Source organism: Meriones unguiculatus, chromosome 7, assembly GCF_030254825.1.
Source record: "Meriones unguiculatus strain TT.TT164.6M chromosome 7, Bangor_MerUng_6.1, whole genome shotgun sequence".
NCBI lineage: Eukaryota > Metazoa > Chordata > Mammalia > Rodentia > Muridae > Meriones > Meriones unguiculatus.
This window is the reverse complement of record NC_083355.1, coordinates 78,696,688-78,714,388: the sequence shown is the minus strand read 5'-3', so window position 1 is coordinate 78,714,388 and position 17,701 is coordinate 78,696,688.

Below are 17,701 nucleotides of genomic sequence, written 5' to 3'. Positions count from 1 at the left end.
AAAACAGGGAAATAAGTATTGCCATACTCTTCTGGTGTGGTGGATGACAGTTGAAATATTATGGACTATCTGAACCAATCTTCAAAGCATACTATTGGATAAAATAAACAAGGCACAGAAATCACACAGCCTAACACTGTTTGTCAACGTTTACAAAGATGCAAACCCTGACTGCACTAGTCATGGGAAGTATGAATGCTTACACACATGTCTGCAAAATATAAATATACAACAAAATAGAAATGCAGAGTTCACAGCAGTGTTTTCCTCGGGAAAATAAATGTGTGTGGGAAAATACTCAGGGCCCATAGATTTTAAAAATCTGCTTCGTTTCGTTTTAAAAGTGATATGAAATGGGACTAGCAAAAACAGTTTGAGGAGTTGCTGCCAACAGCATGCATTCTTTTGCTTAATGCTTCACTGCATGCTTGCAACATTTTATCACAAATGTTAAGAATCTTGGACAAAAAGTTTTCAAGAAAAACAGCCTGGAAGGAACTTTGGGGTCCCAAGAGATATTATCTTCACCCCAGGTCCATCCTGTCCTAAACCCTTTGGTGAAGAGCATAAAAGGCCACCAGATTCCCCCTTTTAAGGCTTTTGTGAAATCACTCCACCCGGCTGGCTTGCAGAAACACCCAGTATTAGGTATCTAAAAGCTTCACTTAGGAACTCAGGGGAGAAAATGGAATTTAACAAGCCTCCCTCAGACTAAACATAGATTCAGTTAAAGCCCGGTCTTTAACTGCCGGTTCCAAATGGCAAATGTTCCCTCCCCAGGACTGATGCTTGTGAGCTGCAAATTTGGGGGTAAAGCCACTCACTCCTCCAGGTCTTGGTGCCCTTACCTGGGGTTAATTGACATCTAAAGTCTGAGTCCGAAGAATCAATCAGTGGTTCTCATCTGAGGACATGGACCAGACATAGATGGGTAACATATTTCATCAACCAACCATCATGCAGAGATGCAGGTCATTCTGCACACCCATTCTGCCAAATGCACAGAATTGGTACCCTCATCCACTTTATAGAACTCAAATCACCCTGTTGGCACTCTTGTAGATTAAGCACCTCATTAAATTCACACTATAACCTGCGTGTAATCCCACCTCCAATTCCACTGCATATCTCCTCTTTTTTAATTCACACAGCCACTTTTAACACAGACAAGAAATACTGAGTCCTGGAGAGCCTACATAATCTGCTCAAAATGACACTGTTCTCATATAGAAAACCCACATTTCAAGGCTAAGTCTTCGAAATCTCAAGTTTGGACTTTTTCAGTTTGACATAATTGCCTCAAAAGCAGCTATGGGGATTGGGGGTGGGGGGAGGGAAGGTGGGGTGGACAGAATCCCAGAACAAAATAGTTAAGGAACAGGGAACATGGAAGGAATGAATAAGGCTGAAAACTCCATCCTTGGTTACTTTGCATGAAGATAGTTTCTTTTATAACTTTGTGAATTCCAAAACTACAAAGACTGATGCAGGCTGAAAACAAACTACCAAGGTTTTCATGACGGTTATTACATATGTATTTCCTTTCTGAATCTTCCTATCACAAGACCTGGCACATTTGTAATACAAGAAATGATTGTATAAATCAACATTTAGAATTATTGGCACCACATGTAGACTGTGAATGACGATAAAGACAAAAATGATGATGATGATGACTGAATGTCCAAGGTCACTCCAAAGTATTTTCTAGAGTCCACCCTGTAGAGGGTGTCTCTGTATATTCGCTTGTTAATTGCTGAGCCCAGCAGGAAGCTAAATGCTAACAGGTTCTGGTATTGTCAATGCTGTGACCCATTACTGACCTCCTGTACCATAAACCCTAAAGAAAAGGTCACACCGTCCTCTCTCCTTAGACTGGTTAAGGGTTGCTTCATTTGTATCTCTCTGCTGATTGGTTGTTATAAAGAGCTGCATGCCAATAGCTAGGGCAGGAAGTAAAAGGCAGGACTCCTGGGGAGAGAAAGAAACTCTGGAAAGAAGAAAGAGGAGGACCTTTTTGCCACTGACAGGGGAGGATGCAGCTGTGACTTAGGGTCTGGAAGGGATGTGGTGGGATGGGGCTAGGTGGACAGGTGAGCTAGCTGAGAGTCTGCCCAGCTAAGGCCTACGCTTGAAAACAGTAAAAGTTCTCGATGTCTTTATTTTGATGGCTGGCGGGTCACCAGGGCCTTACACACCACCCGCAACCCGACAGGCACCCTACTGCGCTGCCATGATTCATGATCTTCTTGCTTAAGGTTGTTTCAACATGATCAAATTTGTTTTTCCTCTGATCAAAGCGTTTGTTGCTGTTTCTTAAAGGAGTTGACACAAATGTAATCATCCCTGTCCCTCTCCAGAGTTTCTGGCTGTATCCCTAGGACAACAGCAGCAGTTACCAGAGGCCATCTCCAAGCCCCCCCAATCCTCCAGCTTGCCTCCGGCTGCATGTGGTGCAAATAAAATAGACGCTTGAAATAGAAACATAGGATTTTCACAGTCCTTTATGACTTTTTAAGGGACGCAGTTTTTTTTTTTTCCTATTTCAAATGCCCTAATACTAAGCAATTGTTTTCTTGCCAAGAATTGTCCCTTATAAAAGGAGTTGCATCATATTATATTCCTTACAAGATGGTCTTACACATAGCAACATTCTATCAATTATTCTACTCAAGCATTCAACAACCCTAACCCCAATCCATCATTTTTTGAAATACTGTCCGTAAAAAGGAAGTGAAACAAGTTTGATCTGGGACCAGTGTAGTGATAAGGCAGGGAAAAGTGCTTATCATGCAAGCCCAGAGACCCAAGTTCACTTCCTGGAACCCGCTGCAGAAAGAGCACATCAACCATCTCCAGAAGGTTGTCTCTGACCACACACATATGCCATGGCGCCCATACACCTGGACGTAACATGTATGTACACACATCACAAATAAATAAATGGTACATACGTATCTACACAAAGACATAAAATAGAATCTTAAGAGAAGAGTTAACCTGATATAGTTCCATTTCTTTCCAAGGGTTAAAGTTTGTATTTACAGCTATGGAGTATAGTTATAAATAACCATCCATCCTTTAAAATTCACTTCTAAATGCAAATGACTGTATCTTCCAGATAGAAATACATGCTTGGGTGGGGGAAAAAAAAGGCGAGCTAAAGGAGGGCAGAGGGCCATTGTCCCAGGGTACCTCCATTTTAACTCTTTTTGTATGTACACATGTGCATTAGAAAGGTCCCACAGCAATAGATTTCTACATGACTTCTTCAGAGGCCTCCTAGATTCCTTCCTCTATACAGTCCTCCCACCTCCTACCCCAGGTTATCCCCTTCTGGTTCCATTATTAGGCTTTCCCCTTTTACATCATTGAATTCTATCTCCTGTCCCTTAAAAGCTCCCCTCCCCCCCCCCCCACACACATGGTTCCCTTACTAGTTTCCTGACCTCTGTGGCTATTCCAAATGAAACACACATATCTAAAGGTCAAAGCTCACATTCACAGTGAGAGAAAACATACGATGTTTGCCTTTCTGGGTCAGATATCTGTCTGGGGTTACCACACTCAAAATGACTGTTTTCAGTCCCATCTATTTATCTTCAAATTTCATGATTTTTTTAAACATCTAAATAATATTCCATTGCATACCTCGTTTTTATTATCTACTCATCGGTTGATGGATAGCTTTCAGAGTGCCCAAAGGTACAACCAACCACTTTCTGGTTGAATTTAAGTTCTGCTCCACAAGATGAAACCCATACCTGGCCCCATTATCCAGCCAAGAACTTGTGGCTAGACAAGTCATACGCCCTAGGCGAGAATCTACTACTATTATTCTGCCAAATGGGGATGGTATTAAACTGACTCCTAACGACACATTTTTAACTGACTATCAAACTGAACTCCTGATACACCTCTCACCCTTCATCAGAAAAGCTTACATTTTCAGTAGATGATGATTAACACAGAGACTCACAACTAGCCAAGGTGCAGAGACTAAAAAAAATCTGCAGAATTCTCACTCCCAAATGGAACATAGATATCTATTGCATCCCCTCCTTCCAAGGGTTGGGATCATTGCAGAAGAGAGGCAGAAAGAGTGTAAGTTCCAGACTTGGTGGATGAGCAAAAGGAAACACGTTCTCCATATACAGCAGGGCAGCTGCACACATGAACTCACAGCAGTTGTGACAGCATGCACCGGACCTGTGAAAACTCAAACCAAACCAAATTCCAGCAGGGAGAGGAGAGGTGGGCGTGAAGCCCCACCCGCTAGCAGAAAAGCTATTAGTATTTGAGAGCTGATTGCAGAGGAAAAGAGTGTGGCCCCTATTAAACTGATCAAACTCCAGTGGGTACCATACATTTATGGGCAGCACAAATTGGACTTGATGAGACTATGAAAAAAATAAAAAATAATAAAAAACAAAAGAGAGAGAAAACAAAGTTTTGTGGGTAAAGAAAAGGGAGGTGGTTCTGGAAGGATTTGGAGGAAGCCATAAATATAATCAAAATATATTGTTCAAAAATCTCAAAGAACTAACAAAAAAACCTGTAAAGGATCTGTAGCCTGACACACAGTTTCAGGGGTCATATTAAACAGGGTTCAGAACTACAGTTTCTCCTTTAGCCCAGGAGTGGGAATGATGAGCCCACAGATGGGTGTGACTTAGGAAAGAAACACACACAAAAGAATTGCATAATATCTTTCCAGGAAGCTGAAGACTGGAAACAGTAATATTTCCATATTAATATGTTATTTTAGGTATGATGTACACCTCTGTTAATAAATTAGATGTTAGCTGACATCTAACTAGTCCATCTATGTTCCTAAAAGCACACTTTTTAAAAATTCTAATTGACCGAATGCTTATCTTGGTTTTAATTCCCATTTATTTGAGTTGATGTACTAGTTAAGCATAATGGAACTAGTTGTGTACTAGTTAAGCATAATGGGAAAGCCTCATTGTCAGCTGCATTTGAGATCTGACCCACCTCTAACATGCGTCCCTCCACCTCCCAGTCCTCTCCCCTCCACCTGCACCATGTCCCCTTTGGAACATGTTATCCAAAAGACTCTTGTCAGGCTCTTCTTGAAGATGACTGACTCTGAATCAAATCCCCTCTCCTCCAGACTCCGGCCAGTGAGGCCTACAGAGAACATAGTACAATGTTTTGTTCGGTTTCCAGTGTCCCTGAATGCGTGAAGATAAAGCTGGAGCTAGGAGCCGTCACAGGCTGAAGACGTCAGAAGAAGTATAAAGTTAGTTCTCAAGATCTTGGCTCTATATTCCATGTCAGAGACTCCACTTCTACCCCCAAGCCATAGCATTATGAAGCAGGGTGGTGGTATGGGGTGAGGGGTGGTCATTGTAGGCCATGCTTCTTGTTCAATGAAGAGGATGAGAGCATCCCTTTACACATTTTTATTTACATCCCCAATAAGATCTCAGAAAATCCTTGGCAGACATTTTCCTCAAGCTAAGCAGAACCAACGGTCCTTTCCCTATTGATGTTCAAATCAAGGTAACTTTACTGATCTTAATATCCTGTGCACATTTGGGGTGACTGCTGGCTCTGATTTAAAGGAGACACGTGTTCACACAGTTGGCGTTACCACCTCTACCAGAGACATCTGCACTCCCCTCCCTGACTCCATGTCATATGGCCATCATCAAAGGTCACCACAATTGACAATCATTTGCAGGAGATAAGTAGGCTACAAACAGTGACGAAGAGGAGAGCAGTCAGAATCGGGCCCCACAGCCAGGCAGATCATGAGTCAGCCTCAGGACCATGTGTCCTCCTTTCTAGCTCTTGTCATTTTTTTTTAAGCCACAAATATATTAACAGACCCTAAATAATATTCTGCATGAGATTTTTAAACTTAAAAAGTATGTAATTACTACATAGTAAGTCAAAATTTAGTGTGTGTCTGTGTGTGTGTGTTTTGCATATTTGTGATATATGTGTGTAGGGGTGTGTATATGTGTGTGTTACTCAAAGAAATAGATTTTCCTCAGGAACATAACTTATAATCAACAAAAAGATACGTCAGAACAGTGAACCACTGCCCTAAATTTTATGCGGGGACAAAACAACAATGATCTCATAGAAAACACACATCCTGTCTCTTTGGGAGGATGCTCGGTCTTAGTTAGACATTCCAGATAAAATTCTAACCACTCTGAGCAACACTGAAGCAGCGGAGACAGGTAGGATACTGACTAGAAGAGAACTGATTCTTCACCATGGAAGCTGTTTAAAATGAAACGCAGGGCACCAGAAGAACCAAATCCACAGTCACATGCCCAGTCTTGCATCGCAGAGACAAGCACCGCAGCAACCACAATGTTTGCATAAAACTGAGTCAAAAGCCAATGTCATCTCCATCTATATTCTACAAGGTTTGTACATTAATAGTGCATATCTCAGGATGTAGCCAGTGACGCTGATTCTCTTTCTATTTTTCAAGAATGAAATGAGAACTGGAAGATAACCTAGAACCCCTGCACAGATGTAGCCCATGGCAGTTTAGTGTCCAAGTGGGTTCCATAGTAATGGGAAGAGGGACTGCCTCTGACATAATCTGATTGGCCTGTTCTTTGATCACCTCCCCCTGAGGGGGGAGCAGCCTTACCAGGCCACAGAAGAGGACAATGCAGCCACTCCTGATGAGAGCTGATAGACTAAGATCAGAAGGAAGGAGAGGAGGACCTCCTCTATCAGTGGACTTGGGAAGAGGGATGCATGAAGAAGAGGGTGGGAGAGTGGGAGGGTGGGATCGGGAGGGGAGAAGGGAGGGGCTTATGGGGGATACAAAGTGAATAAAGTGTAATTAAAAAAAAAAGAAATGAGGACTGGAAAAAAAGGCTCAACGGTTAAGAGCACTGGCTGTTCTCCCAGAAGACCTGGGTTTAGTTCCCAGCATCACATGGCAGCTCACAACTGTCTGTGACTCCGGTTCCAGGGCATCCAGTACCCTCGCATAGACATGCATGCAGGCAAAACACCAATCCCCATAAAATAAAAAGTAAATGCAAAGGGTGAAATGTAATTTAAAAAAAAAAAAAGTATATTGACATATATGTACTCAGAACACCCAGCATGCACCAGGAGTCCCAACATTCTGAGAAGCTGAGGCAGAAGAATTACTTTGATTTTAGGGAGTCATCCTAGTAAGGTCTGAGGCTAGTCCGGGCTTCATACCAAGACACATCTTCAGAAGAGAGTGTATGCGTAAGGTAATTCAAACGTAATTTTAATTCAAATGCTGATTCCTGTACCACCCTTATGCAGTTGCAATTCTTGTTCTGAGAATCTCTTGGCTCAATGATGTGTAAACACTGCCCCCCAATTGTCCCTTGATATGCCAATAAAGCAGCTTACAGCCAATTGCTGAGCAGGGCAGAGAATAGGGCTAGACTTCCTGCCAGCCAGGGAGGAGGAGTTAGAGGAGGAAGTAGGGGATTCAGCCACAGGCAAATGTCTGGGAAGGAGTAGGAGTAAACTACAAAGTGCAAGTATCTCTGGGCTGTACGCTAGGATTAGACACCAGATTAGATTAGAGGGTTAAGAATAACGGCTCAGTTATTGTGTTGAGAAGATTTATTATCAAACAGATATAAAAGTCTCAGTTATTTGTGTGATAACTGGGTTAAGAAAAAAACTGAGAAACAGTTTAATAAAAATAATTCTGACAAAAGAGAGGCAGAAAGGGATAGGGGATAAGAAAGAAAAGAAGGCAAAGATTAATTCAGTAAATAAAAGTATTAAAGTTTGGGGGAAGGAATGGTTTATCTAAATATTGATTGCAAGTGGTTGAGACTTACCTTTGAAAAATATCCAAGGAGAGGTTTTTGGTTTTGGTTTTTGTTTGTTTTTGTTTTAATCAAGGGGCAGGGCTAGAATGGTGCAGGGAAACCTGTGGAGCCATCAAGCTCTGCCACCATGAGAAGTTTGCATGCAACAACACACAAGACTTCATCCTTACTCTGGGAATCCCGTCACGGTTGGAGAGTAGACCTCTTCATGGTAAGGGCTGGAATGGCGAATGACATGCTGATGCATGCAGCTGGGTTGCTTTTCACTGAGGGAGAAAGGCAGGAAAGAACAGAAGAGTGACCAGTGAGGCCCTGATTTCTGGTCTATGGGAACGCGTTCTAGGATCTTCCTTCCCTGGCAAGAGTATTCTCATGCCTGCCTCATGAGGTATTGAAACCACAAACACTGTCATGTTGTCCTGACTCACACAAAAGGGACAAATCCACTGCTTCTGTGCCTCATGAGGTCACCTCTAGCTGCTTGTTCAGGTCTTTTGCTTCGGGAATTAACTTTTTTAATTGCTTAGTCAAGAGGAAGGGAGAGAGAGTTTCCGCACATTAGATGGAAACTTTAAATCATGCTTTCTTATTGTTTTATATTTTAGTCAATCAGAAGAATGTCGTAATAGTTTTACATTTTCTTCATAGTTCAACCCTTGCCTGAAATTATCTTCCAGCTCACATCTTTGGATAAGCAGGAAGAATTAATCACATGGGCTTAAAGCCAGTTAAATCTTGGTTTAAATCTATATTCTGCCATTTATTAGCTTTATGACCTTTGGTGTGTTAATTAAACTCTGTGAGAGTTATAAATATTCTCCTCTCAGCATTGTGATTAAGATGTAAATGATGAGGGAAGTTAAATTAATTGAATCTGGTAACTGTCACACAGCAAATATGTAGTAAGTGCTATTTTCAAGTGTTTTTGGTATGTTTTCATCATCACCATATTAGCAAAAACTTTACTTTGAAAATAGCGAGTGTTAACACAACTGTGTACTAACAGGACCTCCCGCGTGTAACTGCAGGGAAAGTGTGGCAGATGAAAGGCACACAATCCTGAGAAAATAAAACGATAGAGTGTCACTCCATCTATAAAGAGCAGGGAAAAAAATGAAAGAAATAATATTTTATATGTATATGTTATTTAAGTTTATGGAAAGGAAAATAACACAAAATTCAGGATGGTAGGTACCTGAGAGAGAGGGCAGTGGAGGTCAGGAGGGACACCAAGGACTTTCAAAGGTGTTATTAATGATGGTTTGATTGACAGTGCAGGCGGTGGGAGTCCAGATGGTAAGAATGGCATTCTTATTTCTTGGACGGGGCCTTGGTAACCTTTTCCTATAAAGGGCAAGAGAATACATATTTCAGGATCTGTGGCTGTGTGCTGTGATAAAACACCATGACTAAGGCACTTAAAAAAGGACGCATTTATTTAGGGCTTACTGTTTCAGAGAATGAGTCCATGACCACTGTGGCATGGAACATGGCAGCAGGGAGACAGGCGTTACACTTGAGCAGTAGCCGAGAGCTTACATCTTGCCCCACAGGCATAAGGTAGAGAGAGCCACTGGGAATAGTATGAGCTTTTGAAACCTCAAAGCCCAACCCCGTGACACTCCTCCTCCGACAAGGCTCCACCTCTTAATCCTTCCCAAACAGTCTGACCAAATGGGAATCAAGTATATGAATATTTATATGAATGAGCCTCTCATTCAGATCACCACAGTGGACCACAGTCTCTCTCACGTTACTCTCTTTAGGTCCCCCCCCCGCACAATCCTTTTAAAATATATTAACTAAGTCACAAAAATGGCTCAGAAAATTAAGAAGTTCGTTGCCAAGCCTGATGACCTCTGAATTCAATACGTGAGCCATGTGTGGTAGAAGCAAAGAACCATATCCTGAAAGTTGTCCTCTGACCCCCTCATGGATGACATGGCACGGGCACGTGTGCGAATACACACACGTACACACCAGAATAAATGAGCTGATGTTAAAAAATGCAAAGTTTAGGGCTGGAGAGATGGCTCAGCAGTGAAGAGCGCTGGCTGCTCTTTCCGAAGCCTTGAGTTTAATTCCCAGCTGCCTGCGTGGCAACTCACAAGCATCTATAACTGCAGTCCCAAGGGACCCAGTGCCGCCTTCCGGTGTGCAGATGCACAGGCAGACAAGACACTCACACGCAGAAAGCACGTAAATAGATAAATAAACAAAATAAAAAGGGTTTTTAAACCTTTTTACTTTCATGGGCCATCTACAAAGAGGCCAAAGATAAAACTTAGCCCATAGGCCAGACCCCTGGCCTTGCCAACTCCTGGTTTTAAGTCTTTATCTATGTTTTACTGTCTCTGGGATTCACGATTGACTTCTACACACACACACACATACACACACATGCACACACACACCAAATAAAAAGAAAAACGAAGCAGGAAGTTTTCTTACAACATTAACATCTTCTTAAGCCAAATCGAAAGTCCATCCAGCAAGTCTTCATTCTCTTGGCAGCCCCTCTTGGGCCTACTTCACCGTAAGAAAAGAAAGTCTATTTTCCTCTTTCTAAAGGAAAAGGAAGGCAATGAAATGCTCTGGAACGCTTGGGCACTCTAAAGAGACCAGAAGCAAATTCGAAACACCGAAGGCAATACTGCAGTCATAGTATACTGAGTCTTGGGCAGCGGAGATCACGGACAAAATTCACAGGTCTGTTTCTATGCTAGTAAAATGATAAGGATCACTGAATAAAACCGTGCAACGAGCGTCTGCTCTCAAGTAAGAGCCCTACTGTGTGCCAGGCCCTGGTCTAGTACTTGTAACTGCACCTTATCACTCAAAACAATCACTGTCATTCACCCAGTTTTATCATGGTGAAAATCCAAGGCATTTGTTCAAGCTCACAGGACTGGGAAGTGAGGAAGCCAGCAGGCACACCTCAGCAGCTGGGTCTGGAGCCTACCCAGGAGGCCATTCTAGTTCTTCAGCACTCTTGTCTTGTGCCACAAATGAAGTTGCATTTTTATCCTCGTTCTGCAGATGAAGAAGGTGGCTTTGGCACTGTTTCTACCCTGGTAGCTTAGCTGGAGGCTTGCCTGGGGGCTGCTGCTCCTCGTGCTGGTGACATCCTGATTTGCCTCGTTCAGGGAGCATTTTACAAGCCCCGGCTTGTTGGTAGCGGGAAAAGCGCTTCTGGGTAAAAGCAGGGATGCCCTGCGTCCATGACGCCAGACCACGGTGGCTCATCAGGCCGTGCAGAAATCACTGTATCCCACCTTCAGGGAAGCGAGACACCCAGCCTCGGGCGAATGAGTGCGCCCTAGAAGACGCTTCTGAGATGAGAGGACAGTCTTGGCAGTTATCAAACGGAAAATGAATCCGTCTCATCCAGGCAAAGCCAGAATGTGGAATGGTCATTACTACTTCCTAGGCCGCCTCCTGTGTGGCACAACCCTTGCTGGATGCTAAAACACGGGACTCACACGTCACAGCGCCCCCTCCAGGGCTGGCGTGTCTCCCCTGGTCCCAGCAGCATGTCTCTGAAAGAAATGAAAGGGTCCATGTCTTTAGGCAGATGCAGTGGAATCACAGAGGCATGACAGACATAGAAGAGGGGACACACTGCCAGCTACAGGAACACCCTCTACCCTGCAGCTTGTGGCAAAAGTCAGAACCATACCCATCTGCGAGTATCTTCAGGAATTGCCTTTTTGCCGAGCATGGAGTACAGGTGTGGTTAGAAAAGGGTGCTTTTTGGTAAGAAACACACCATCAAATACAAATCTTCACTTAGAAACTTCAGAGGTCTCTCTTTGATGTTAGCGAGATGGCTCAGTTAGTGAAGCGCTTGCCTTTTGCGCACAAGGACCTTGGTGTGATGCAGGGGTGTGGTGATTCATGTTTATAATCCCAACATCGGGAAGATGCAGACAAGCAGAGCCCTGGGACCGGTTGCCCAGTCAGCCTAGCTACCCAGTAAGCTCCCAGCCAGCAGAAATCCTGTGTCAGAGAACAAGGTAGATAGCATCTCTAGTCTCCATGCATGTGTGTGGACACACGTGCGCACACACAGGCCTGCATACACATGTGGACACACAGGCTCATGTCACATAAGAATGCATACCTGCTTTAAGATTTTATAGACTTAAAGATTCTTTTCTCTGTACTCAGCCTGAACAAACTCTTCAAAAAACACTGATCGGGAAGACCTTCATCGTCACTCTTGGTAGAGGAAAGGAAGGGAGAAAGCCATTCAAAAGTATCACCAGGAAGACTATGCAAATATTTTTGACAGCAGCTTCTCCCACTGCCAAGCATTTCCATACCGAGGAAATGTGTCTCTAGCTTGTCAAGGTTTTGGAGGCATACATTCTTAAGAAAGGCTTGGGTTGTGGGAGCGGGTAAGCTGGGTCCCTGCCCCTCACTGGCTGCAGTACTCGGGAGAGGAGGCCCTTACCCTCACCTGGGCAGCACAGTAGAGCTGGCATGGGTGTCAGGTGTGTGGGCGAGCTGGCCCGGATAATGAGATTGAGGGAAAGTTGGCTCCACCACTCGTCTGCCAGGAGGTGGCATGGGTGTGAGGGTGGTGCCTTCCCAGGCCTCAGCTGGACAGCACAGTGGAGCTGGCTCCAAGGGCATGAGAGAGAGCTGACCCTGCTCCCGCCTGTGGAGGCGTTGGGTGGGTTAGCCCTGATGGCATGAATGCTGGAGAGCCAGGGGGCTGAGTAGCTCAGCTGCCTACCACCCAGGCCCAGATCCAGGGCTTTGAGTTGGCCCATCCCAACATCTACACCATCTGTGAACTGTTGGAGTGTGTGAGAAGGCTGCTCCTGCTGACCCAAAGCTTCAGGATCTCCATGACACGGGGAAACAACGGGATCCCCAAAAGGAGTCCCAGTGAGGGTCCAGTATCGATGGTATCACAGAAGCCAGAGGCCTCGAACCAGACCAGTGATTCATTGCAGTGAACTTGGAAATGCAAGTGAAGATGTATGGACAGAGTTGAACACTGGGGACACAGGATCGCGCTGCAGCTTCCGCCATGAGATGTCTGTTTAGTTGTGTTTGTTCATTTTAAATTTTCTTTTGTGAGGGGAGGTTACAAGGGTGGAGGGTATATAAGGAGGGAACATTCGGGAGGTAAGTGTGACGGGAGTGCACGATGTGAAACGCCCAAAGAATCAATAAAAAGTTGAACAACAGAAAAGAATGAAAGAAGAAGAAGGGCTTGGAGGAAAGGAGCACGGGGGAAGCATCAGGCACAAGCCGCGGGAGGAGGTGGAGTCCCCGTGAATTTACACACCGGTGCTCATCTTGGCACTTAGCTGCTCTTCTCAGTAACGAACATAAGTGTCCCTGATTTGCCATATCCCAAGTAAGTAGCGAGAATCTGTTATCCGTCAGGAGAACAGCCCTTGTTGGTCATAGCCCCTCCTTGAAGACAGCATCGACTTTAAAAAGAAAGAATCCCCCTTCAAAACAAGCCCTGTGGCCAAATCCCACACAGGCCTGTCCGTGCGCTCAGCCTTAGGCCTCTGATACAAGCAACAATGACCCTCTGCTTGGGGCAGGCTCTGGCCTCTCAGCAGTGGCTCTGCAACTCTAACCAGGCACGAGGCGTCAGCCCCTACCTCAGCCTAGCGAGTGAGATATCCAAGAGTGGGGCCCAGGAATGCATACATGGTTTTAAAGTCCCCAGGTTGAGAGTAATTTCTTTCATCCTGTTTGTCATGGATCTGACAACTCGAGGGATCTGAAACTAATTCATCCTCAGGATTGGATGAGCAAATAAGGCTTTGCTGCATCGGAACTGGAAAAAGTACCCAGGAGTGGGAATTCGGAGACAGAGCTTGTTTCCATGAGAATACAAAGTAGCATGTCTACACCAAACATCCTGCTTGTGAAGTATCCCATCCCATTGTCTTTATAGCATCTCCGTATCATAAGGCCACAAGTCCTAGCCTTGGATGCGAGTGTGTTCACCAGGACTACAGGTGGCCTCTAGTTACTTAAAGTCCCGTAGGTGGTTTTTATTTGTTTGTTTGTTTTAAGACTCAGTAAGACCACAGCTAAAACAAAAACAAAACCCCGAAACCAGTGGCACTACAAATTTGATTTTTTTTTTTTTCAAACAAGGATGAATGAATCACTGAACTTTGAAAACTAGTACAGATTGGTTCTCCAGCAGGGATTCTCCTGTGGCAGGATGTCTCTTCCCCAAGGTCACTGTAAGGCTTCCATTGATAGGATCCCTGGGTGAGGGATGCTGAGAACAGCAATACACAGTTGTGGGGGTTGAGGAGTAATGAAGGCAAAATGTATCGCCTGCAAAAATCTTTCTGGAATTCTCCACATGGGCTCCAGCGTGCCACCATGGCCGGCTGGCAGGACTCCTTACCCGCCAATTTTCAATCTACATACTGCTCACTGAAAATCTACTCTGCGTGCAAGCAGAGATCAGGGGTTTCTGACAGAGGGGCCCGCTCCTTGCAATATGTTCAGAATTCTTGAAAATGGTCATGTACTAACGCTCCCAAGGCCCAGAAACACAGTAGAGAGAATCAGAGCCGGGTAACAGAGCTGGGGATTTGATGCATTGTAGCCTCATTAGCAAAATCTCCAAAAACCACCTAGGTCTCATTAAAGATCAGTGAATTCCTCTTACTCCCCTAGGTAGGGAGATGGGGGAGTCTGGTTATGGTAGAAAGAAGAGGAAGTTACACAGCCCCAGAGCTGGGAAAAAAGAAACGGAAGAAATTGAGATCAAATAAGCCAGAGGGAAGGAAGGCTGGGAAGCAAAATAGAATATAAACAAAATGTTCCTCTGCTCATTCAATAAATACTTAGACCCCTCCCCCTCCTTAAATTCCACACTCCTCATGGAGGCATCCTGAATGCAAGCCTTGGCCCATCCCCCAAGGGTTATCTCTCCAATATAAATCTTCAATTCCTTTGAGGTTTCCCCACCACCATATCCGTATCTCCTTTCTCATCTATGATGATTCTCAGTCCAAGAGTCTAGAGGAATTCAGTAGAGATGAAGTTTAGACTTAAATTGAAAGGCTTATTCCCCTATAGAAGTAATTAGGTGTTGCTATAAATATGGATTTTTGCTATATTGAGAATCAGCTGAGCTTCTAACTGCTGTTTCTAACATTTCAACATTCTATGGAAAAAATGCAATTTTAATTCCCAGCAATCTGTTTACAAATTGTCTTTCTTCTAAGCCTTATGAATTGGGCATTGCTCTTGCAAAGCAAATGCATGAGGAATGACCAAAGAAATGAGGAATACAGAAGATATTTGACAGTAAGTGTCCATGTCTTTGGAGCAAATAGCACAATGAGGGATTTAAAACCTGTAATTCCATTATATAGCTTCTGGCTTTCCTATTTGTTCAGTCACAGTTGGGTGTGTGAATTTCTACTTCCTCGCCTACACTTGACTCCTGACAGTTTAGGAACTTGTTAAACTTACTTCTGTTGGATAAATCCTCATCAGGGAGGTTATTCTGTTAAAACATTTAATAGAAAAATGGAAACCTCTGACATGAGCAACAATCCTCCCCATAAAACACCCCATGACCTCAGAAGACACAGCAGATTCATGGAATGTGACCTCTTTTTGATCCTCCAAAGAGAACTCGCCCCTCACGTGATTCTATGTTACACAGAGGTCATTTGGCCAGCCTTCTGAGGGGGCCTTGCCCTCTTGCCTGCCAAATCTTCCCTCAGCAACTCTCTTTTGCGTCTTCCTTTTGTTTGAAATCGTGATTTCTGTTGTTGCCTCTTACTGGTGTCATGGCCCTGGCCACAAGGCACCTCCCAACCTTGATGGCTGACGCTCCGCTCCAAATAGAAATAGAACCTTGTCCATGCTGTCCTCTGAGCCTGAAATAAATGCTAGATTCATAGTGGTTGTGTGTTCACAAGGTTTCCATTAGAAACATACACCAGTCATCTCTCCAGCTTCTAAAAAGCCAATTTCCCCCCCCAAAACACACCATGAGCTTTAATGTAAGAGAAAGCATTGCTTGGATTGTTTAGCTAGAACAGCTACAGCCTTAGTTTAATAGACTTGTTTTATGGAGTTAAACAGCATGTTCCTGATTTTAATCTTGGGGTCAGGGTGGGCTCCACCGCCAGTGGCAAAGCTCATGTGCCCAGCCTTTCAGAGCCAGGAAATAGATGAACCAGCAGTTCTGTAGAGCCTGTTTCCTCCATCACCTATTTCCCAGGCCCCATCTTTCTAATAAGAGCAGGCTATGAGGAGAGAGCTTCGCCAGCCCAGGCCTTCAGGGAAGGTAAGCATAGCTCCTCCGCTACCCAGATATGCAACTTGGAGCGAGGCAATGAACTGAGCCTGATTTCCTCATGGCAAAACTGTCACAACGGTGGTATTTGCCTTATGACAGTTTGATGAGGGTCTAATTAGCCCGTGCTTGTACGGTGGGGAGAATGGAATGAAGGAAGGGAATCCGGCCTGGCGCTGGATTCTTGCTGAGTGATAACGCTACTGCCCCTAAGGACAGAGAATTAGTCATCCACCTGTTGCACTTGCCTGGCCGCATGCCTCCCTAGGTCTACCCCGCCGTGTAACTGCTAACAGTGTTGCAGCAGTGGGCGGCAGCTGTCAGGCTCGCAAGCCTGTTTCTCCGGTGCGTTTAGAATGCTTCCGCGTACTCAGACCAAGTTTCTAGCAAGCGCCAACAAAATGCTGGCCCCACTGCCTCACTCAGTTGCTCTCTTCTAACATCTTAACTGCTATCAGAGAAACAGAAGCAAGGAGGGGTGGACGGCAGGAAGAAATGCAGAGATGGGGAAGGCGGAGATCTACAGGCTGCTCCTGTCAGGACAGGTCATCTGGTAGTCATGTAGTGTACCTCTGTTTCCAAGATGGACTCTCTCCAACCCTAGGTCTTCCAGCCAGTGGGTGACCTAACCCCAGGCCCAAAGTATCCCTGAAAAATATCAAAGCCAGCAATCTTATTTTTCCCTGCTAAGTCAAACTTCTCCCCAAGCCAGCAGCTCCAAGCATCTGCTTAGATATAGAATAGCACGGCCTCATTTCAGATTCCCATAGCCCATGGCAAGATGTCATTTGCATGGAAAGAAAAGTGGGAAAATAAGAAACATGGTTCCTTGGCTTTCACAGAGCAAGTGTCTCACAGAGCCACAGTTCCCCCTATGGGAGCCAGCAGACAGTAAGGTCGTCCCATCTGACAAAACGGAGGCCATGATAGAGTCATTTGTAATACTTCCGGGGACAAAATAAAGCAAAGTTCGCACCCCTACTGTCTTGCTCCTGGCAGGCTGAGGCAACAGCAGCGCTGGGGACCTCTGGAGTCCTGAGTCTGTGAGGGACCCTGTGAAGTGCAGCTCAGCTCTGGTAACAGTGCCTGAGGCTGTATGAAAGGACCAGGACGAGGCACAGTGAAGGCAACTCTGACTTCGGCCCATCACAATCGAGCACTCACTGTCAGAACTTCCGTAGCAGATGCTCTGCTGATCCTGGTCTGTGCCATCAAGCCCTCTCAGGCGACAGGAGACATTGGCTTTGGTCCAAAGATAAACAGCACTCTGACTCATTTAAACTCTGAAAACATCTGTCTGATGAGGCTGCTTTGAAACATTGCCAAAATTCTCCATACCGTCTTGTTTGCTTACCACACCCACTGAGCCCTGGACCCAGCCCTGTGCCAAGTTCTCCTAAGATGTCAGGAGGGTTAGGTCTGCTATATGCTATTAGAGGGATAAACCAGACCTGTTCTTAAGTAACCATTAGTAACAAATTAACAAACAAACAGAACAAAACAAGGACTCCTGCAACACCAATTGATATTATCTGTCTCTTGAGACAATGTAGCCCCATCTGGC